The 23,376-nt window shown below is 40.0% G+C and overlaps 1 protein-coding gene across 2 annotated transcripts in view; it reads left to right on the top strand.

The window, feature by feature from the left end:
- Window positions 1-23,376, top strand: part of SPTB (spectrin beta, erythrocytic) — a 122,091-nt gene that overhangs the window by 12,223 nt on the left and 86,492 nt on the right. The window contains exon 2 of one of the 2 annotated variants that reach the window (XM_070956940.1): window positions 9,479-9,565. The exons of the other annotated variant lie outside the window; for it this stretch is intronic. The gene's annotated coding sequence lies outside the window, so the exon portion shown is untranslated. The remainder of the gene's footprint in view (window positions 1-9,478; window positions 9,566-23,376) is intronic. 2 annotated transcript variants of the gene reach the window in all.

Below are 23,376 nucleotides of genomic sequence, written 5' to 3'. Positions count from 1 at the left end.
TCGTTCCCTGCTTTACAAGGCAATTGGAACCACTAGATTAGGGGAGGTCCCTTCTTCTTCCAACGCTCATTCCTCTTTGGATCCTGCCTCAGCCTTATTATCTGAGCCAATGATCGATCCCGAAACCATCCCAGCGCCCAAGCTTTTTCTGGACTCCATCGTCAATGGGCCTTGCCGGGAGGGCCTTGCCGGGAGCTGGCCCCAGCCCCAATGGCCTGGACAAATGCCTTTACAACTCGGCAACTGCCATGTCTGACCTTCTACAACCACCGGTTGTCGATCCTCCCATTGTGGCTCTTTCTAATCCGGTTCATCCGACGGGGTCTCCGGAGGATTCCCTCCGGCCGGAGGATAAGCGGGCCGAGAAGACCCTGGTTAAAGGATACCAGGCGGCGGCCTGGGCGATCAGGGCCTCTACTTCGGCGTCCTTCTTCAACCGGGCGGTCCTCCTCTGGCTCAAGCAGCTCCAGGACCGCATTCTGCACTCTGACACCAGGGCCCATCAGGACCTGAACAAGATCTCAGCAGCTCTTGAATACTTGGCCGACGCGACACTAAATGCCACCAGGTTTGCGGCTAAGGCCCTAGGATCCTCCGTTACATCGCGCCGTCTCCTGTGGCTCAGAAGTTGGCAAGCGGACATGCGCAGTAAATGGCAGCTGGTCTCTGCTCCTTACTCCACCGGGAGCCTGTTTGGTTCTCCTCTGGAGCCTCTTCTGATTGAGACAAGGGACAGGCGCAAGATTCTTCCTTCAGCCAACAGGCGGGCAGACTCCCGCTACTTGCCCTATCCTAGGTTCCAGTCCTTTCGAGCCTCCAACTCCAACTCCTATTGCTCTCAGCACCCCGTCCTGCCTAGACCACAACAACTTGACTCACAGGTCAGATCTGGGGGCAAGTACCTCCCTCGGCGATCCTTTCGGGGTGGAAGGGGACGTTTTTCCAGGAGAGATAGATAGATCCTTCTTGTATCTTCCCATTGGTGGGCGGTTGTCCTTCTTTTATGACCAATGGCAAGCTTCCATCTCTGATGCCTGGGTGCTATCCACTATAAAATCAGGTCTTTATTTGGAATTTCTCAGTTACCCGGTCTCTCACGACCCAGCCGAGCAGGCCCTGGTCTCCTCGGCCATTCAGCATCTCCTCTCTATCCGAGTGATTCAACGGGTTCCCCAGGACCAGCAGGGCCAAGGGTTTTATTCCCAGCTTTTTATTGTCCGGAAATCCTTGGAGGGCTGAAGGGCTATCCTAGACCTCAAGGCCTTGAACCGGTACATAATCTATCGCCGGTTCAAGATGCATACTCTGTTTAGCATCTTGGAGTGTTTCTGCCCGGGGGATTTCCTGTCTTCCATTGACCTAACGGAGACGTACCTCCACATCCCTATAGCCCCCCCGCACCACCAGTTTCTCCGTTTCCTCTACAAAGGCGAACATTTCCAATACAGGGCCTTACCCTTTGACCTTTCTTCGGCCCCTAGGGTTTTTACTAAGGTAATGGCTGCCCTGATCAGGCATATTCGCTCCCTCCCCATCCGTCTGCAATTCTATCTAGATGACATTCTCATTCTCTCCTCATCTCTCTTCTGCCCATCAGGATCTCTCTACCGTTCTATCCCTCATTCAGAGTCATGGATTTTCTGTTAATTGGCCTAAGAGTCACCTTTCTCCTTCCACTCACATCCTTCATTTGGGGGCGGCCATTGACCCAGTGTCATCCCAAGTGTCCCTATCCCCTGATCGCCAGGTGAGCCTTCGAGCCTTAGCTAGTCAGTGTAGGTCAGAGGGTTCAGCTTCCGCCCTTAAGCTATCTTGTCTCTTGGGCAAAATGGTTTCCACATTCGGCATCATCCCCTGGTCTCGCTTGCATAGCAGACAGCTGCAGTGGTTCCTGCTGCCACACCAACAGTCTGGACGAAGCACCTCACTGGCCCGACTGAGACTGCCCCAACCTGTCGTCTCATCTCTCCGGTGGTGGACCTTGGACGCCATTTCACGGGGCAGCAGTTACCGGGAGCCTCTCTGTCTCAAGCTCACGACAGACGCCAGCTCATCAGGTTGGAGGGCCCACCTGCAACATCACATGATGCAGGGGCAGTGGTCCGATCAGGAATGTCACTGCAGCATCAATTTTCTGGAACTGAGAGCAGTCCACCTAGCCCTCCACTTCCGCAACTTGGTAGAGGGCAAGGACATCCTGGTCTTAACGGACAACATGTCTACAAAGGCGCACATCAACAAGATGGGCGGTACTCACTCCAGAGCTCTTCTAACAGAAGCCATTCTACTGGGCAGCTGGGCCGAAGCCCACCTCAACTCCATCAGGGCGGACCATATTTCCGGAGTCATGAACCTTCAGGCGGACGCCCTCAGCCGCGGTCACGTGGATCAAGGCGAATGGAGCATGCCTCCAGCCCTCTTCCAGGAGATCGCGACCTGGTTCGGGAGCCCAGTGGTTGATCTCTTTGTCTCAAAAGCCAATCACCAACTGCCCAGGTACTTCTCCCGGTTCCTGGATCCACAAGCTGAAGCCACGAACGCCCTGCGCAGCCACTGGCTGCCCGGCCTGCTCTATGCTTTCCCCCCTCCTGCTGATTCCGCGAGTTGTCTGGAAGATGCTGGACGAGAGAGTGGAACTTATTCTTGTCGCACCACACTGGCCTCGCCGGCCATCGTTTGCGGACTTAATCTCATTGTCAACAGCCAATCATTGGTGCATCCTGGACACCAGGATGGAACTGTCCCAAGGGGCCCTCCGTCACGCAGACCCCACGTGGCTCCAACTAACCATCTGGAGGTTGAGCGGTGCCTCTTGAAGGCAGCCTGCATTCCTTCTCGAGTAATTTCCACCATTCAAACTGCTCGCCGATTGTCAACAACTCGCATCTACGAGACCACGTGGGACGCCTTCTCATCTTGCTGCCGGTGGTCGTCTCTTGACCCTCTGTCCGCCTCCGTCATTCAGGTTCTCTCCTTCCTTCAGGATGGCTTCGAGGCGGGTTTGGTCCCTAACACGCTCCGCCGTCAAGTAACGGCTCTCGCTTCAGTTCTCCTGCGGGTCACCAGATTCTCTTTCCAGACACCCGTTCATCCGCAATTTTTTGCAAGGAGCAACTAACCTGCATCCTCCGACAATTTACAGATATCCTACCTGGAACCTCAACAAGGTCCTTACGGTGCTGACTTCGTCTTCATTTGAGCCTCTCCGTCAGGTTTCCCTCCGCTTCTTGTCATTCAAAGTCTCCTTCCTCTTCGCCATCACCTCTGCCCGTCGGAACTTGGAGTTGGCTGCCCTCTCAGTCCGCAGTGACCTTTGTATTTTCCACAACGACAGGGTGGTCCTTCGCCTGAATTCGGCTTTCCTCCCCAAGATCAATTCACTCTTCCACAGAGCACACAGGAGCTGGTTCTCCTGGATTTTTGCCCGCGCCCAGCGCACAGACTGGAACACTCTTGGCATTCCCTTGACGTTCGTAGGGCTCTGAAGATTTATCTTGCTAGGACCGCTCCCCTCCGCAAAATGGAAGCGCTATTTGTTTCCTTCGAACCGGAGTCCATCGGTTCCCACGTCAAGAGTCCTACCCTGGGCCGTTGGATTAGAGCTACCATCGCCTAGGCCTATCAACAGCTGAAACTCTCTGTGCCCCGTCACGTCACACCTCACTCGACCAGGAGTGCGGCCACATTGGCGGTGTGGGCGACCCAAGCGCCCTTAGAGGAGGTCTGTCGCACTGCCACTTGGATGTCTATCTCTCCATTCATCCGACACTACCGAATGGACTCGTTTGCATCCTCGGATGTGGCTTTCGGCCGTCAGGTGCTGCAGGCAGTGCATCGCTCTTGAAGGCCTCGGGCCGGAGCTCTCCCTCCCTGGTGGACATGCAGCTTTGGTATGTCCCCAGCCTGACTGTCGTTTCCCTCCTTCCGGAGAATGGACATTGGTCTTACCTGATACGTCCTTTCTTGATCAGGAGGAAACGACAGTCAGCCCCACCCCTTTGGTTCGGCTCGACGGTATTGATGGGGGGGAGAGCTCTACTAATTCTCTCTCATTCCAGGAAGACACATCAGTCTGCGCCCTTGCCAAAACACTGGGCCAAGAGGGCGGAGCTAGTCAAATTTGGCAGACTCGGTCCCATGCTGCATAGAGGAGTCATACCCCAGCCTGACTGTCATTTCCTCCTGATCGAGAAAGGACGTATCAGGTAAGACCAACGTCCATTTTCACAGTTTCCGGACTTGATTATATTGAAATTATGTATGGAAATGTCAAATAGCTCAGCTCATGGAAGAAGTTCTAAGAATATTTCTAAGTTAGAAAGAGTCCTGGAAGGGAAAATGGGTGGGAAATCCAAAACAAAAATAGAAAGACCATTAGCTGGCTACAGGAAATGTTTGGAAGCTGTTATTTCTGGCAAAGGAGGTGTTACGAAGTACTGACTAAAAGGACGTATACATTTCTGCACCTGCTGTATTCACTGCTATCTTATTTTGTATCCGTAAACAGCTGTATCTTCTTGCAGTTTCTGTAACAATATATTATTCATTGCTGGCTAGCAGGGCCTGTTGCAAATTCACCAGAGTTTTTAGTCAGGCCACTTCAGGGTGACGCAGGATTGCCTTTATGGCTGCCGGAGTGGTCCTGCGGCACACAGCTATATCGTATTTTTGCCCAATCCTACCAATCCCTTACTTTGTTCTGTTACCATCTCAAGATGTGGAGATGGGATTAGATTTTGAGAGGCAAAGCCATCAGCATCAGATGGCTGCACAGAATCTTTAATGCTGCATGGACACAGCTAACAGTACCCAGTGATTGGCAATAAGCAATAATAATTCCACTGTGGAAAAACAAAGGAACAGATAACAATGCACACGATATTGAGGTATCTCACTCTTAAGCCATGTAGGGAAAATATATGACAAGATACTAGAAACAAGGTTAAGAACTAGCGGTGGGTTTCTACCGGTTTGCCCCGGTTTGGGCAAACTGGTAGTGGCTGTGGCGGGAGACTCCGCCCACTTTCCCAGACATAATCAAGTACACTCTGCTTATGCGCAGAAGGTTCTGCACATGTGCAGATGCGCTGTGCGCAAGCAAAGTAAGCACACGCATGCGTGCGTGTGCTCGCAGTTCCAAACTGGTAGCGAAGGTAAGTGGAACCCACTACTGTTAAGAACAGTTATAGTACCATAACTACTGGAAGAACAGATGGGTTTTAGAAGAAATAGAAGCTGTACAGGTACAATTTTTATGCTTAAACAACTAATAGAAAATAATATAGAGTACAATAAGAGTCTCCTTGTAGCTTTCATAGACTAAGAGAAAGCATTTGACAAGCGTATACAGGAAAATATGGAAAACAATGGCTTAGTATGGAGTAAGTGAACATCTTACTAGATTATGAAGAAGCTTATATAACGATTGCAGAAGTTAGAACAAACCAAGAAATATCAGAATCCTTTGCAGTAATATCTGGAGTAAAACAGGAATGTTTACTATCACCATTATTATTTATCATGTTTATTGATAGTATAAGCAAGGCAGCTAAGCCCAGAAATGGAACTAATATCAAGAAACTACTCTTTTCAGATGATCAGGCACTCATAACACATACAGCTGAGGAATTGCAACATCTTCTATCCATGAACCAAGAATGCAAGGTAAACAACATGAGTATCAACAAAGAGAAAACAGAAGTAATGGCAATCAGTAGAAAAAAGCACACTTTAAACCTAATGGAGGGGATAAGCATAAAACAAGTATCAGAGTTCAAATATCTAGGAACGACACTCACTGAAGATGGAATAATGGATGAAGAGATTATCATACAATGCAGTAAGGCAAACCAAGTATTGGGATAGCCCCATTCCTACAACATAAGGAAGTTCTGATCAGCACAAAGAAGCATCTAATACAAAGCATATGCACCCTATGTTATCAGTGCCAAACATGGACACTTGCAAAAAAAAACATAAAAGTTAGTTTTGAGATGTTTAAGAAAAGCTGCTGGAGTGACCAGAAAGGATAAAATCAGAAATGAGATCGTAAGAGAAATAATTGGAAAAAAACTACATAGAAAATTCTGTTTAGGGATTCCATACCATACAAGGCATATACAAATAGATGAGAAGACCAAAGAACAGGAGGCAACCCAGAAGATAGAGAGACATATCAAGGGCATACTACAACAGCATCAATTAACAATGATTGAGGCTGCCAGAAGTGCAAGAATCAGAACTTTGTATCTCCCTTGAAACCTGAAGTGGTAAAAGAGGAGGAGGGGAGCGAGGAGGAGGAAGAAGAAGAAGAAGGGCAAGGAGAAGGAGCAGAAGAAATAACAGTTGTATACAATAGTAATATGTATTTAAATTTTCAGAACTTGTGTTTACCATGTCGAGATTAGGTAGTATTCATTAAAATATTACATTTTATTGGTATATGTAAACATTTGTATGCCACTACAGAATATTTATCCTCATTACACATTGCAACATTAAAAATATTAATAGAGAGCTAATGAAGCAACTGTGTTCATTTCTTTTTCTTTCCTCTTTTTTTTTTTTTGTGATTGTTGGTCTTCCAAAGATTGCATCACTGAAACTTGCTAAAATTCATTTATTTAGGGGAACAAAAGTAAACATTGAAAAAAATCTATTGAATCTCCGATGAGCTTAATATACCTATTTTAAGCTAAAATAAAATCTCCCTGGAATGAAGGGTGAAAACTTCCACCCTCCTTTCCACAGTGTCATTTCCTGGCTACTCCTATTGAACAAATGTGGTCCTAGTGACAGAAAAGCATTGTGGTCCAACACAAGATCAAATATTCAAGTTCAACATTCAGTTTTTCCATGAGTGACCTTAGAATGTTTGTGCAGCAGAATCAAATGTAATGAAGAAAAACCTTTATGCATTGGAGTTCAAGTTTATTCATATATATGAGCAATCAGACTTCCCATTTAGCTTTAACAAATAATTCTGCAGGATCAAAAATCAGGAGCCATATCACAAAATATTGAATCCTATCCTTTAATCCATAGTTTCCTATCCCTTTAAAAGTGTATACAGGCATGTGTATGTCTGTGAGTATGCAGACATTTAAATTCAGTGATTTATATCAATAGATTATCATATTATAAACATTGTGAAGAGATATTGGTGTAGCAAATGGGGACCATATGTACTGAATAAACAATTTAATCTCTGAAGTTCCCTCTTTGACCCTATTAAAAGTGTAACAAGTCCAAGTTCTTTTTTTTTAAAAAAAGAATGTTAATTAATTATTAATATGTAGCAGTACTTGCTAATATCTAGAAGTGAACAAAATAGTTTTTTATATTTAAGATACAGGTTGCAAAGTATAGAAAACCCATTCTCTTTTCTAAGGTATGTTGGATGGAATTGCTAACACTGTCTTATAGTTGAAATAAATTCATTGCATCCATTTCCTCTTGATATGATTTTTTGGGTAATATATTTAGGTGTTTTTTCAATAGCTTATTCATCTCTTATTTTCATTAATTGCTATCGTTACTGAAAAATTGTATTATATTTTCTCTGATTTTCTAGATTCTAGATTCATTTAAATGGTAAACATAGAGCACTGTATAATGTTCTAATTGATATCTGATACTGAAAATGGATAATTTTTTAATGTGTTTCATTTATATTTCCTTGACTATATCATTGACTATATATATAGACATATATATATATATATATATCCTTGACTACATTGCATTGGAAAATCACGTGGTTATTTGTGAACCATAAAATCAGTTTAAACAGCTAATTTTATGAACCTTCTGTAGTGCAATTTACTTTATTCTGTCTTCTTTTGTAGTCTGCTGTAATAACAGCTCTGTAAATCCACCAGCCTTTTTTTTTTTTTTAGCTTGCACAAACATTTTCTCAAGGTCAAGATTGTTAACTCTACAAGTAGTTTTTCCAACATATTTGTAGCAGAAACCCTGATGCATTGTAGCAGTGCAGTGCAAAGCATCTTTCTGGTAGCATCTAGATTTTCTCCTTTGGCTGTTAGCTTTTTATCAGCATAAAATCAGTTAATACTTCTATGAATACTTTTAAGTTTTTAAAATTCATTTTTATTGTTATTGCTATAATTTACAAAAAAGGAAAATGTTATATGTAGATTGAAGACAAAAAGAAAGAACCCACTCACTCTCAAAAACAGTTTTGAGTTACAGAGTATTTTGAAGCATAGAAGTTTAAATCCTTCCAAATGTTTAAAATAAAAATAAACAAGCAATAGCAAACTAAAATTGAAGCATATATCTTTTGGGATATATGCTTTTGGAGTACAATTTAATTAAATAATTTTAGTTATATTTTAAAATGGAAATTAATTATGAAATGTTAAATTGTAGTATTTCTGCATTTCCATCTTTGTCGGAATATTTTTAATGCAATTGTGTGCCTTATGGAGCAGTATAATGAGCATTTTAAATGCCTGGCAATGCTCTTACAAATCATAATGGAGTAGATTTTGTACATGAATCTTTTTCTGTCAGACAAACCATCTTACTTTACCTGTTGCCTTTAGTGAAATCTACTTTCTCTAGGAAAAAGCTCATTTTGCCAAAGAAGCCATATCCTTTGATCACATATAGACAGAGATAGTATTCAGCAGGTTCTGACCAGTTCTGGAGAACCGGTAGCGGAAATTTTGAGTAGTTTGGAAAACCGGTAAATACCACCTCTGACTGTCCCAGCCCCCATCTATTCTCTGCCTCCCGAGTCCCAGCTGATCGGGAGGAAATGGGAATTTTATAGTATCCCTCCCCTAGAGTGGGGTGGGAATGGAGATTTTAGAGTATCCTTCCCATGCCATGCCCACCAAGCCACATCCACCAAGCCATGCCACGCCCACCAAGCCACGCCCACAGAACGGGTAGTAAAAAAAATTGAATCCCACCACTACATATAGACATTTGCAATGCAGTATCTACTTGTTTGCCATCACAGAAAACCTTTAATTTTCTCCTTTCCACACCTCTATATTAGAGGAAAGTACAATCCAGGGCTTATTTTGTCTTTCTATTTCTGCTTATGATTTTTGCCTCTGGAAAGCTGTTTGCAAAACTGTATACTGTATGATGCAATTAATACAGGCAACATTAACCTTAAATACTTCGCTGGTTCACCAGAGGCCAATTTAGTGTAGCTCAGTGTAGGTGGTTCTTAAAGATAAATAAAATAAAAATTAAACTTTACTAGTTACTAGGTACCTTTCAAGACCTTTTTCTCCATGAAGACTGTTCACCCAATAATAGGGTGTGTGTATTATGAGTCTCCTATTCACTTCTAGGTGACACAAATGGGAGCATAGAAGTGATTACCCTCTATTATGGCTCTGTTTGGTTGGAACCGTTTGCCTACTGAGGTCAGGTTGGCACTTTCTCTGAGGATGTTCAGAAAAGATGTCAAATTAATGATTGCTTTTTTTCCCCACAGAGATTTTGGAGATTGAATAAGAGATACATTGATTTATGATGTTATCCCCAGTAACTGACAGCAGGTGCTTAGAGTCATCTGATTGAGGTAACATATAATTCTAAGTAATAGATGAATAAAGATTTTGGATGTGAAATATGAAATAAGAAAAATGGAGGCTCTGAATTTTTTTAGTGAATTATATATGAAAAGGAAGATTTCCAATCACTATGTTTATGTGTGTGTGATATTTATTTTATGTAGCTATAATCTGTCTTTAGTATAAGATGTATGTGGAGCATTGACATATGCCTTTTAGGGAATACTGAGTTTAGAATTACAGTGTCCAATTTGGAATTGGTTTGTTCCTGATATTTTTTTAAAAAAATTAGCAATTCCCAAATCCCAGTGTTAGTTTTGTTCAGTTTTAATACAGCCCATTGTCTGATGAATTAGTATTCACCTTGGCTTTATTCTGCCATCAAGTTGTTCCTTTACATGATGAGTTTATACTGACACCTCTTCACATACATAGAGTGCATTATTTATATCATAATCTTAGCTGATGATAAAACCAATTGAGCATAGATTGACAGAAGACCTCCAGGAAATATTAAGAATATATATAAAAAGCAAGCAATAGTAAATATCTCTGTATTCCTGTCAAGGAAACTACTTGAATTATTTCATGCTGTTACCAGGATTTATGCTCAAATTGCCTGAAATTTACCTTAAAGTGTCACTCAGTCAGTGTTGGAGAAATGTAAAGTCTGAGATAATATAAATCATTGATAAAGACATGGTCATAGTCAGGAAAAATGCAACATTTTTAACAGCCCAGAAGATAGTTATTTAGGATAATTTAGAGTCTATTTTTCTTCTTTAACTGTTGTCTTTATGGATTAATTATCTTTGCTATGCTGTTCCTTGTCCATGTCTGTCTCTTAATTTTATTTGTAGAGCAGTTTTTCTAAGGCCATCCAACTACTGTATATTCTATCCACCTGGTTATTTTGTCTTTCCTGTAAAAGTAAGGAAAGAACACAGTCTTTAATCCAGATATATTCAAATTGATGGAGTATATGCAGAATATGATTGTGATGAAAGACAATACACTGAGGCAACAAGAAGAGATAGATTATTGACCCAAACAATATTGCTAGCATTGCAATGGTCAAAAGTAAAGACGTTTCTGAATAATAAAATTTTGAATAATAAAATTTTGAAAAATTTTGATAAATTTTTTGTTCAATAAAAAGCTAACTGGGAGCAAAACATGTGCTTCAGATGTAAATATTGAAACTCAGCTTTGATTTCAGCAATGAAATTCAATCACAGTTGACAAAATATAGAAAATGAATGCCTGAAGGTCTAATGACTAAGTCATAATCTAGTAATTTTGTTTGGTTTAATTAGAATTCTATTTAATTGGACTTTCTTCCAAGTAAATTGTACAGAATTTCTACCTTGGCTTATATGTACATACAGTATGTCCTGTTATTTTGTGAATATGGCTTGCTTATGGACCAACTGTGTAACTTATTTAATTTGTATGTGAAGACTGCATTTATCCCTGGTAGTTGCAATAATGTCATTATATCTTTATTAAAAAAAAGTTAACACAAAAAGGGAAAATTAATTAGAATGTTTACAAAAACTAGAGAAGCATTATTAATTGTGCTAGGAGGGTATTTGGCAGAATTCTAATTGAAAATTTATGGAAAGTAAAGTGAACAATATCTGGAAAATGCAGCTTGGCTTTATGGTGAGTAGGGCATGTGTAGATCTAAACTACTTTTCAGCAAAAATATTGTACAGAATAAGGAAGATGACTTTGACAGAAACAAAAAAATACTTTATTTGGCCAAGTGTGATTAGACACACAAGTTATTTGTCTCTTGTGCAGAAGCTCTCAGTGTAACATGAAAGAGCCATTACATAGGCAAAAAGGCTATGCAAGAAATGTATGTCAAAGCAAAAATGACCACATATAGCATTTCTTCCAATTTTGTCATGTGGAATTAAGGATCGGTTATGTCAACAGAAGCTTATAAAATTTATAAAAATAAACTGAATTCAGTGGGGATGATTACTGAAAAATTAAGTATGTATGATAAAATAAGAGATAAGGCAAAGAATGAATGATTGCAGGATGAATATGGATTGAATAAAGATTGATCAGTATGAAAGAAGTACATTGAAGTTTGGCCATGACTGCATCAAGAAACAAATGTATGAAGGAAATTTGGGTTGAAATTAAAAGGAAGACTGAGGAAGGCATGGTTGGATGAGATTGAGAACCTCAACAAAAGCAGAAAAGTTAAAGATCAAAGTTAGTATATGAATTAATATTGAAATAAATTAGGATATAGTAGAAACAAGGATGCTTTGCAAAAATAGGGAAATATGAAGAATAGCGAATGGTGGTGGTGTAAATTAGATTTAGATTAGATTTCCTTTTCTTCCATATTTAATTTCTTTTGCTACTAGCAAAAATTCTTGAGAGTTGCATAACATTGCTTGTCCCAGGAGGAAAAGGATGACAGATTTCTATTTGTGTTTAATTCAGTTTTCTTTTCTTACAAAATGAATATGTGGCTATAGAAATATGCTAAATAAATCCTTTCAAGTGTGCCAAAAATTGGATAAGTAGAAATTGTAATATCAATGGCTAATTATAAGACTTTGATTCCAAATTGAGAGAATCTGGAGAAGGACTTATACTGGTTGCCAATTATACTGGTTTACAATTATAATTACCAATATAATGGTAAATTGGGTTAGTTATGATCAGTGCAAAACACATTTGTATTTATTTAAATTTTCTATTTTAGTGAGTCAATGTTATGACCTCTATAAATAAAGCAATTGAATCTAGGACTCTCATTTTACTTGATACAGAAATTATTAGGAAGACTGATCTCATGTACAATGATTTAATATATCATTCGACAGTAATAGGCAAGGAAGAGGATGATCCCCCCCCCCGGGGTTTGATTCTGGTTCTGAATCTAGGATTGCTTGATCTGGATGGCTCTTTTAAATCTACTCTTATTTTTTAAATGTGGAAAAGATAAGTTCTCTTTACGTGACCAAATGAAAAGATATTTTAAATAATATAATTTCTGAACAACTTATTTGATCATTTTGAAAAATAAACCATTAACTTGAAATCTAGATGTTAATGACTTACACGCCTAAAGCCTTCATAATTGCATTGGCTTGAATGGGTTTCATGCATTTTATAATTATTACTGTATTTCTTCAGACATTTTCCAAGGTGAATTATCTGAGGCCTCCCACGATCAACCATCTGGCATTGTTAAAAACAAGAAAGATCAAGCTTGTTTTTATACTTAATTGTCTTTTCTTCTGGACCTCTATGGGGATTTACAACTGGATATTGGAGAAACATAAACTATACTTATTTAGTGAGAACTTTTCTGACTTGAGAGATCATTCTAATAAAATGACAAATAGAAATTATAGCTTTGTTTTTAACCTGAAAAGAAGAGGAGGGACTATGCTACAGTCTTCAATTAGAAGTCTGGGCAAATTTAATATCCCCAATTTTGTCTAAGGCCATACTAAAGATCATTGAGTTTGTCATGAGCCTTCACTTAACCAGCTCAAACACTATTGAGAACTCTGGTTCTCATGGAACAGATTTATATTTGCAGAATGTTTGTTTCATTAAATCTGTTCCCACATTTTTACATCTTACTTGGGTTGTACTACCTAAAGAATGTTCATCCTGGCATATTCATTTGAATCTAGGATTGCTTGTTTCTTTCTAACGTCTAAAACATGCATTCTCTTTGGAGAACCATAGATGCTCCATTATTTATCTTGCTCATTGGCTATTTAAAAACACAGCTGCCTTGTAATAGGAAAGTTATATGTGTAGTTTCCAAGAAAAAGAATTCCTAGATTACAAATGGTTTGATGCCAAGTAACACAATACAAAACAGCATTTTGGTGAAAGTCAACTTTTAGTTTGGTTTCCAAGAATTTATGAATTTTAGACACAACAAGCTGTTGTCCTGTTGCTGTCATTGACTTGTGGGTTGTGCCAATTATGATATAATAGTTATGCTAATCTTAATGAACAGTCATAGTCAAATCCACATGGATGCACAATGACCATAAGTTATCCAACATCTTCTATTATTTGTCTTCTACGATGTGTCTCCTAAAGATCTTCCTGTATTGGGATTGTCAAAAATAGTGAGAATATTTATAGAATAACAAAATCATGGAATTGGAAAGAACATTTAGTCCAGGGTTACAAGTATCAATAATTAAAACATTCCAGACAGAATGTTGGTAATTGGTTCAATTGTCAAGTATTCTTATTGAAGAAATGGCTAACATTCAGTCAAAATTTGCCTTCCTGTAACTTAAAACCATTATTCTGTGCCCTGCACTTTGGTACAAGAAAGAACAGAATTTCAACTTATTTTGTATGACATCTGCTCAGGTATTTGAAGAATGTTCTCATCTAATACCATATCCCATTTAGTTGCCTTTTCTTGGGTATTTACTGATTATAGGTAGAAGTAACCCATTTAGTTTCTTAATTCCAAAGGTGCATTTTTGAGAGGTCTCCCCAAAAGAGAGATAAGAAGAGGGGGAGCTAGAGTACACTGTTTTTCAAGCCCCCCTTCCCCCCAAAAAACCCTGAATGGAGCACCTTGCCTGTGGAGAACCAGATGAATTCTTACATTCTCCATTGTGGGTGGAGCCAGCAGCCAGGAATGGGTGTTCTCGCCTGTTCAGCTTGAAGGACTGAGTCTGTAGCAAAATTAAGGTCTGCCCTTGTTACTAGGAATATCCAGCTTTTTTCTCAGTCCTTTAGACTGGACAGATGTCTCAGGCTGGGTCTCTTACCCACCTTCCTTTTACCTTTCCTGATTGCTGTCTTTGACATTTGGACTTTGATTATTGTTGTTCTCATCGAACTGTGAGTTACTGGGAACCTTGTCCTCACTGGATTTGGTTCCTTTCCCTACAGGCTTGCCTGTCTGTGAGGGGATATCCCCCCCCATTTCAACCATTGAACTAGCAAGTGTCTCGGAGCACCTTGAAGGCTTTTCTCCTGGGGGTTTGGGGTGAACGTAGCAAGCCAGAGAATTTGGTGAGGAGCTTCGCACTCCATTAAGGGCTGTGCGGACGGCCATTGATTATTTCATCTTGCCAGAGGCCATCCGACACGAACACCAGCTGTTGGAGCTTAAGTTCCCATTGCTCCCGCCTGCTTAAAACATCAAAGGAGCCAGCCCTCCATGGCGAGCATTCCCGGTTTGGCAGCAACAATCCCAGAGGCAGCTGTGTGATTGTTAATGACTGCTGTTTGAGCTTCAGGAGCTTCGCACTCCATTCTCTGGCCGTTTGGATTGGGTTTGGCCGTCAGGAGCTTCGCGCTCCATTGCCTGGCTATTGGGAGCCGTTTTGGACATCAGAAGCTTCGTGCTCCATTGTCTGGCTGTGGGAGCCGTTTTTGGCCGTAAGGAGCTTCTTGCTCCATTGCCTGGCTGTTGGGAGCCGTTTTGACTGTGAGGAGCATTTTGGGCGTCAGGAGCTTCATGCTCCACTGCCTGGCCGTTGGGCGCCATTTTGTAGCCATCAGGAGCTGCGCGCTCCATTGTCTGATAACGGCCGCCATTTGAACTTCGTGCTCAATTTTCTAATAGCGCATTTATGCCTTGCAGCTGTTCTCTGTGCTTGAGTAAGCAGAAACAAGGGGGCCCTTGTTTCTGCTGTTTATCTAGGGCTGGGGATTTCCCAGCTAATTGAACTGGAGGTTTTTCACCGATAGCTTTTTCCACTGAGAAGTGCCCTGAGTGTCTTCTTTGAATTTAAGGTGGCCATTTGCAATTCTTCTACTGGCTGGCAGCCATTTTGGGGACCAGACTGCCATAGGCTTTGACCTGTCTTGCTCCTAGCAGGCCCAGCACCTTTCATTTTTACAATAAGGATGTCTAAGGCACTTTCTAAATCAAAACATGGCCGGAAGGCTGGGCAGGCTGATAGGGTGCCCTTGAGCATGGACTCAGGAAACACGCAAGCTCCTGATAATATGGACATGCCCCCAGGGGACAGACAGTCTCACTCTCCTCATACCCCTCACAGCCACAGCTCAGCTGCCACCTGGGACGAGAGGCACAGGGACCAGGCCTTGCAGAAAATCTGCAATAAGGCCAGCAAGCGTAAGACTCTTCCCTTGCAGGACCTTCCCCAGATTCTTCCCTCTGTGGTGACACCTGACCAGGTTTCCCTCTGGGACTGTCCCATTTCTGTGTCCACTGCAGGTTTGTGGGGCCCTTCTATGGCCTCAGCTCCTCCTCCTCCTCTAGTGGGGTCTACGGAGGCTGCTCCAAGCCAAGTTCTAGGGGTGACTGAATCCTCTCTCACACACAATAGAGACTATGTCCTGCCTGATAATCTGCAACAGATTTTTCCCAGGGCTCTACAGATGTTGCTGGAAGCTGGTCATCTGTGTCCCAGCAGAGTTCCTTCTGTGAGATCCATGCCTTCTGCTTCTCCTGGGAGGGACATTCAGGATGATCTGCTATCCTGTCCGGAATCAGAGTTGTTGGCTCTTTCGCACATGACTCGTCCAGCAACTCTTGATGAGGTCAACCACCCGGAATCAGACTTGTCTGATGACGAGGGCCTTGAGCCGGAACAACCGGCCTTTACCAGTCTTTTCCCTCTGGCAGTTTTTAAATCCTTACTCTTTAAAGCATTTCAAGCAGCGCAACTGGGCTCGCCGGTTACTGGAGAGGTCCCTCCAACGTCGTTTAACCCCCTTTTCTCTGAGCCAACTAAATCTGTCGATTTTATTCCAGCTCCTCCACTTTTCCTGGATGTTATTCAACGCGAGTGGTCGTCGCCTGGCTCTGCTCCAGCTCCTTCTTCCCTGGACAAATGTTTCTTTAACGTGGCTCCCGACATGGCTAATTTGTTCTAACTACCCACAGTTGATGCCTCTGTTGCAGCCTTACTGCCACACACTGCCATCCCGGGCGAACCTGACGAAGGTCTTCGTCCTGAGGAATGCCTTTCTGACCAAACTCTCCAACATGCTCACTTGGGGGTGGCTTGTGCAATTAAATCTGCCACCATGGCTTCCTTCTTCAACAGGGCAACACTGCTCTAGTTGAGTCAACTCCAAAACAAATTGCCTCCTGAGGACTCCAGGCTGCCGCAAGATCTAAATAAAATCATAGCAGCAGTCCAGTTTTCAGCAGACGCCACCCGCAACTCTGCCCGCTTCACTTCGAAGTCTATGGCTTCAACGGTGGCAGTGCGCCGGCTTGTTTGGTTTCGACATTGGCAGTGGACGCCCGTCACAAGTGGCGTCTAGCGTCTTCCCCTTTTATGGGGGACAAATTGTTTGGCTCTTCCTTGGAACCTTTCCTCGTAGAGTCAAAAGATAAATGCAAAATATTGCCTTCTTCTCAATGCAAGACTGATACTCGATTCTCTCCCTTTTTTCACAGGCCTCCTGTGAGGGATCCGATTGGAGCGCTGGACCTTCCCGTTCTCAGGGGTCTTTCATACCTAGACAGTGGAGGACCCAAGACAGGTCATACAGAGATAGAACGCCCCCTGGCAAGCGGCCCTTTTGAGGGGGAGGAAGCTGTCCTTTCCGCCACCAACGATAGCTGCATGTCTGACGGTCCCATCGGCGGCAGGGTAGCTCTATTTGCTGACCGATGGGACATTCTCATGTCAGATTCTTGGGTCAGGGATATGGTAAGATCTGGTCTATCCCTTGAATTTCTCTCCACCCCTCCAAGTTTCTTTATTCGCTGTCCCATCTCTAAAGACGGGTACAAAAAAGCCCTCATGGATTTGGCCATAAAACACCAACTGGACATTCGAGCCATCCAGCAGGTGCCAGAGGATCAGATGGGCCAAGGGTTCTATTCCTTGCTCTTTCTGGTCCCCAAGTCCTTGGGTGGGTGGAGGCCGATTCTGGAGCTTAAAAGACTGAACCGCTATGTTGTTTATAAACAGTTCAAAATGCAGTCTCTTCAATTCCTGGCTGCTGACTCCACCCAATGAGAAGGTGTGTATCAGGTAAGACCAACGCCCCTTTTCAAGAGGGGAGCAGTTGACAGAACAATGCTGTTAAAGCTTTTGACTGTTGTTGAAGAATGGTATGGCCTCTGTAACATCTATGTTTGAGAACTGTTTTATTATATTTGAATTTATATCATTTTTATTTATGTAGTTTTGTATATATTACTATCAGCCATACAGAATTTTAAAAATAAATAATATTTAAATTCAGACATAAATAGGCAGGATCCTCGTGAGCATTCTTCATATCTAGCTGAATAAACATCTTTGGAATAACATTCCATTAGTTCAGCGGTTCTCAACCTGAGGGTTGAAGAGGGTTATTCCTAAGGCTGTGCCCCGACCCAGATCCCTGCTGTCTGGAACTGCCCGAAAATGTCCGAAGGGTGGGGGCTGGCGGGTGGACGGGGCTACATTCGGCGTATAAGACGCACACGGATTTTCACCCCCTTTTTGGGGGTAAAAAAGTGCGTCTTATACTCCGAAAAATACGGTATATAAGAATCTCCATTCTGGCCTTTTGAAAATGCTGGTCTGTTTATACTTGCCTTATGTATTTTTGTTCCAGGCAATCTATTAGTAACTGAGCAGATAATGAAAAACCAGGCCGATTGAGTATATGCAGAAGGGTTAGAAATGGGCAACCTGCCAAAACTCTGGTATAGCTCTAGAAATTACTGGACAATGTTCTGTGCATTCTTAGAATCTGTAAGTTTGGAAGAAAATACACAGAAGATTTCTCTAAAGAATTGGAGGTGAAGATAAACAATCTGGCTTTTTAAAAATGTACATAATTTATCTTTAAACTGCACCCTTTTATGTTTGGTCTCTGAGAAAAATGGACAAGAACTTCTAAAATATTATGTCAGTGTCCTTACTTTCACTCTGTTTCATGTGGAGCTGAAGAACATGATTAGGCTGGCACATTGTATACCTGCTAACCTATCAGTAAGAGTTACAAGATTAAATTTATGAATACAGCATAGAGTTTTGAACATCTGTGGTTTATTTGAATTTAATTTCTCCTGGTTAGAACTGCTTAAAAACAAATGAAAAATTTAAGTCACTCATTCATTCATTTCCTATGTTTTCTCTGGTTTTTTTGTTTTTTATAACTATACTTGGATTTTGTATGCATGCTGTTTTCTAAATAGTGGTGTTTGACTAGGATGACAGTGTAATCATTTTAACTCTTGTGATAGCATTATCCACTGACATGTACACACACGATAGTGGTATTTTCTAATATGCAATGTCTGCAAGAAAACAAGCAAGCTCAGAGAGCACCAAGGACCCCTCATTTCAACCCTACAAATCTCAATATCTCGATAGATTACAAATATTAGGAATGATGTCAGGAAATAAATATATATGCATCTTTAACATGTGATGTTTGATTCAAGTTACATCAACATTGTTTTGGAGATTGTCACATAAATAGAATTATTACAGTTCAAAATGTGGCAATCTCCAAAACAATTGCAACCATACTTTACTCTTATTCAGTATTCATGATTTAGGAGCTAAATAAACTATATCAATTCAAAATATAAAACTTTGAGAAAGTAAAACAAAATCCATACCAGAGAGTTCTAACAAATCACATCATAAACTTTCTCAGTATTCAGATAAATTATAACTGTCAGGTGCTATCTATTTTAACTTAGTCCAAAAACATAATTAAAAATGTAATCTTGTCAGAAATTTAACAGTCTTTATAAATCAGTCTGAGCTGACTGAACAAAACTGGAAGAACAAGGTGAAATCTGCAGATCAAAATAAGTTTAAAATCTCAGCATCAAAATTTGTTAAGGAAATAATCTATAAATAGACCACCTACCATTTGTGTCGTGTTATATAGTATATAATTACCTAATGCAATAATAAGAATTCTGTTCTGGAAGCATAAAACTTGTTAAGTTAATACTTCACAAAGATTTAAATTGATCAGAAGATCAATGAGTCTCATAAACAGTCTTTACTGTCTCTGTTGAGCACTTAAGTTTTTTTTTTTTTAATGGAATATATGTGGATATTTATCTTCAAAGACACTGTTTTAGTAGTGCAAAGTAGAGGGACTAAGTTACAGAGGCAATGAGAGCACTGTTGGGAGCTGTGCAAGAACAGGTTAGGGATAGATTATCTTGGAGAAAATCTATATAATTGCTAAAAGGTGAAAATGACTTAATGGTACATAATTAATCAGTCACTTCCAAATTCAGGGAGTGTATGATCTATCTATCATACACTCACTTCAATACAGTAGAAAAGAGATCTGCCATTAACTGTTTCATTTGCTCATTAAAATCTTTACATTTTTTGTAAAAACGCATTTAAGAACCATTTAAAAGAAGTTTTATAATCCCATTTTCTACAGAACAGTGAAAAGGACTGTCAATTCTAGAAGTATCAACAAAATAAGTGCAGTATCTCTCTCTAAAAAGAAAAAAGTGTGATGAGATCTGAGACTTACTGTTGTGAGAGACAGAAGAAACTTTTTCATCATGCATGAAGGCTTATTAAATTGATCCATTTCTGCTTGCCTATCTGGAAATGATAGAAAAGGTCAAAGATTAAAAAGAATAATAAGTGATTATAATATCCTATGTAAGGAAAAGGAGCTGTAAGCTTAAGTAAGGGTTTCATCTTTTCCATTTATGATCAAGTGACAAGAAAGGAAAGCAAGATTCTAGAAGTAAAGAACTATCTGAGAGTGGCTGTCAAGATTCTTAGATCACATGGCCTGAACCTCTAGTATAAGGAATCTTTAGGAAAAGATGGACAGGGGAAAAAATGAGATTCAATATGTCCTGAAGAATCTTAACAGTCTTAATAAACCAATTATAAATGTGCCCAGACTTTTCACAATCTTCCAGTTGAAAAGTTCTGTTCTCAGACATAACCTGTCTGGTATTTATAGTGTTCACAGTTTAATGCTTTCATATCCTGTCTCATTCCAAGGATAATGGCTATCATCTTTCTAGTAAATTTGTAATGAAGGAAGATGGTGGCATATTATTCTTATCTGCATCCAGACAAATAAAGCTGTCTCCAATTCAAAAAACAAAAAAGCAATATCCTGTATAAAACAGTTATTTATTTTCTTAGTTACTTACTTAGTTTATATGAACCATGAATTGATTCTGAGTGGTTACTGTTCCTACCATTTATAAACAGAAATAAAATGACAAAAATAACTAATAATAGTACAAATAATAAAATATTCCTATACTAAGGGATCATAACTGTATAAAATATATTCTTTAAACAAGGAGAAACCCTCTCATATTTTTTTCTTTTCAAAGGTTGAAATAGGTTATAATTACTTTCCTAATAATGTTAAAGTAACTAGAGGAATTCTTTTCCAAAAGGGCCCCCACATTTGCTTAAATGATTATACTTGTCTGACAGAATGGAATTTATAACATTTTCATCAGATAACTGCTAATAACATCGCCAATTTTTCTTTTTTTGTGCTTCATTCCTTTTCTTTGAATAGGAAATCCCTATTCAGATTCATTTCTTAAAATATTTTTGTAACCCAATTTCCAAAATAGTTTCTTGTACAGACAGAATGTGATTCTGAACTTATGATATCTCCTTTAAGTTATTAGTGAGTTGTCTAAATCAGTACAGGTAGTTCTCACTTAACGCCTTGTGTAGTGACCATTGTAAGTTACGATGTTGGTAATCAATTTCATAGGGCAAGGGTCGAGTAAACAAGTACAGGTAGTTCTTGATTTACAGCCGTTCCTTTAGCAACCATTCAAAGTTAACAACAGCATTGAAAAAAGTGACTTACAACCAATCCTCACACTTACAACCATTGCAGTATCCCCATAGTAACATGATCAAAATTTGGGCATGTGTTAACCAATATGTATTTACAACAGTTGCAGTGTCCTGGGGTCATGTGATCACCATTTGTGACCTTCCCTGCTGGTTTCCGACAAGCAGTCAGTGGAGAAAAGCCAGATTCACTTAATGGACATGTGATTCACTTAACAACTGTGGTGATTCGCTTAACAACCATGGCAAAAAAGGTCATAAAATCGGGCACAACTCACTCAATAGCCACCTATTTTAACAGTGGAAATTGTGGTCCCAATTGTATGTCAAGGACTACCGGTATATCATAATGTTTCCCGTCCATTCTTAAGATTTTTAAGCTGAAAAATTAAAATATCAGGACAAAGAGTTGCTGAGTTACCTACCTAAATAAGGGAATCAAATTGATTTGTCCCCAAAGAATGTTATGACCAACCACAAGCATTCAAGATTTTGAACAATAAAAGTTTAACTCTTGGCTAAACTTGGCTCTCAGTTGAAGTCCTAGCTTTCAAACTGAACTGAAGCACTGGAACAGGTTTCCAAAACAATTTTTTAAAATTTGTACATGGCCTGATATAGCATTCTCTTTGCAAGTATTTTAAAATACTTTAGGCGCTAATCTTTTTCCTGTTCAGCTTGTTTGTCTGTCTTCATTAAGAGATTATAAAACAACTACGAGTTTTATATTGGATATCTTAGAATTATGTATTTTATGGTTAACTGAAGAATAAATGTGCAAACTGATTTTAAATGAGCAAGCTCATACTGGGAACATTTAATACTTTCTGTTTGCATTAAAATGCATTGTTAAAAAAGATCTCAGATGTCAACATACTAACATTATTGTGTTGATAGTTATTTGAGATTAGAAGAGTTTAACTTCCAAGAATGTATGCCAACTGTTTAAAATAACGTCTGCAGAATTCAGTGCTTCAGAGATGTTGAGCTAATGCAAATTTTGCTGAACATCTGTCAAAACAAAAGCAATGCTCAAAAGTATGTATTTAGGAGTTGTGTTTTCCTGATGTTACTGGCAAGATAGCAACACTGTACTTGATACTCATTCAAAATTTTGAAATAGCTACAGGTAGCATTGAATTATTAGTAAATGTGTGCAGAATTGTGATCAAGGGGAAAAAAAGCAAACTTTTATATTCTGTGCCTGTCCTTCTTGGAGGCAGTTTGTCTTCCTACCTTACATGTGCATTTACAAATAACTCTGAATTTTGGCCCTGGTTCAGTCAAGCAGAGATTCATTTGAAAGTGCTGGCAGAACTGTAGTTTAAATATTAGATTCATTTGTTTGGCATATAAAAAGTTATTGATACATTAACATGTTACTGCAAAGTTAATATACTGTAGGCTAGAATTAGGTTGTATATACGGATTTTTTAAAACATTATTTTGCAATGTGTTACTTCTTGTTTTCTCATTCATCAGGAGATAGATTAATTTCACTGACGTTTTGTTCTCAGTTTCTTATTCTCACTGAATTCAGGGTCACTGAATTCTGGACTGAATACATTTTTTATAAAAGATAAAATTGTTTTCAATTGTTTTCATAAACCCTGATTTCTTTCAAGATATTTATGAAACAGATATATTTCCTCCACTCTATTACTGTAGTAGAAGCAGTGGAGTTGATAGATATGAGTCCAGAGATATGTGTACAGTCTGGGGGCCTATTAGCCAGAAAGGCAAATAGTATCACAGAAGACAGTGAATGTAAGCATTCTTTTCCCCTTATTTTGATGATCTGCCTGCCTGATTGGTTCTTTCCGTTACTTTAGCATAGTAATTGCATATTGCCAGTTTGTAAAAAATAAATTGTGTGCACTGAAATTGTGCCACAGAGGACAAAACAAGGCACCATAATGTCTTTTTTCTGATAGCAGAGATTGGTAGTAAAGAACTCATTTGTTTAGTAAGAAAGATGGTCTTGAACTTTCCTTTATCAGAAATAATGAAGTAGTCACTAGGATAACAATTACCAAACT

This window comes from Pituophis catenifer, unplaced genomic scaffold (genome assembly GCF_029215685.1).
Source record: "Pituophis catenifer annectens isolate HBS135680 unplaced genomic scaffold, rPitCat1.0.hap2 SCAF_1, whole genome shotgun sequence".
Classification (NCBI taxonomy): domain Eukaryota; kingdom Metazoa; phylum Chordata; class Lepidosauria; order Squamata; family Colubridae; genus Pituophis; species Pituophis catenifer.
Note: the sequence above shows the minus strand (reverse complement) of the source record. Positions and strands in the feature narration are given on the sequence as shown.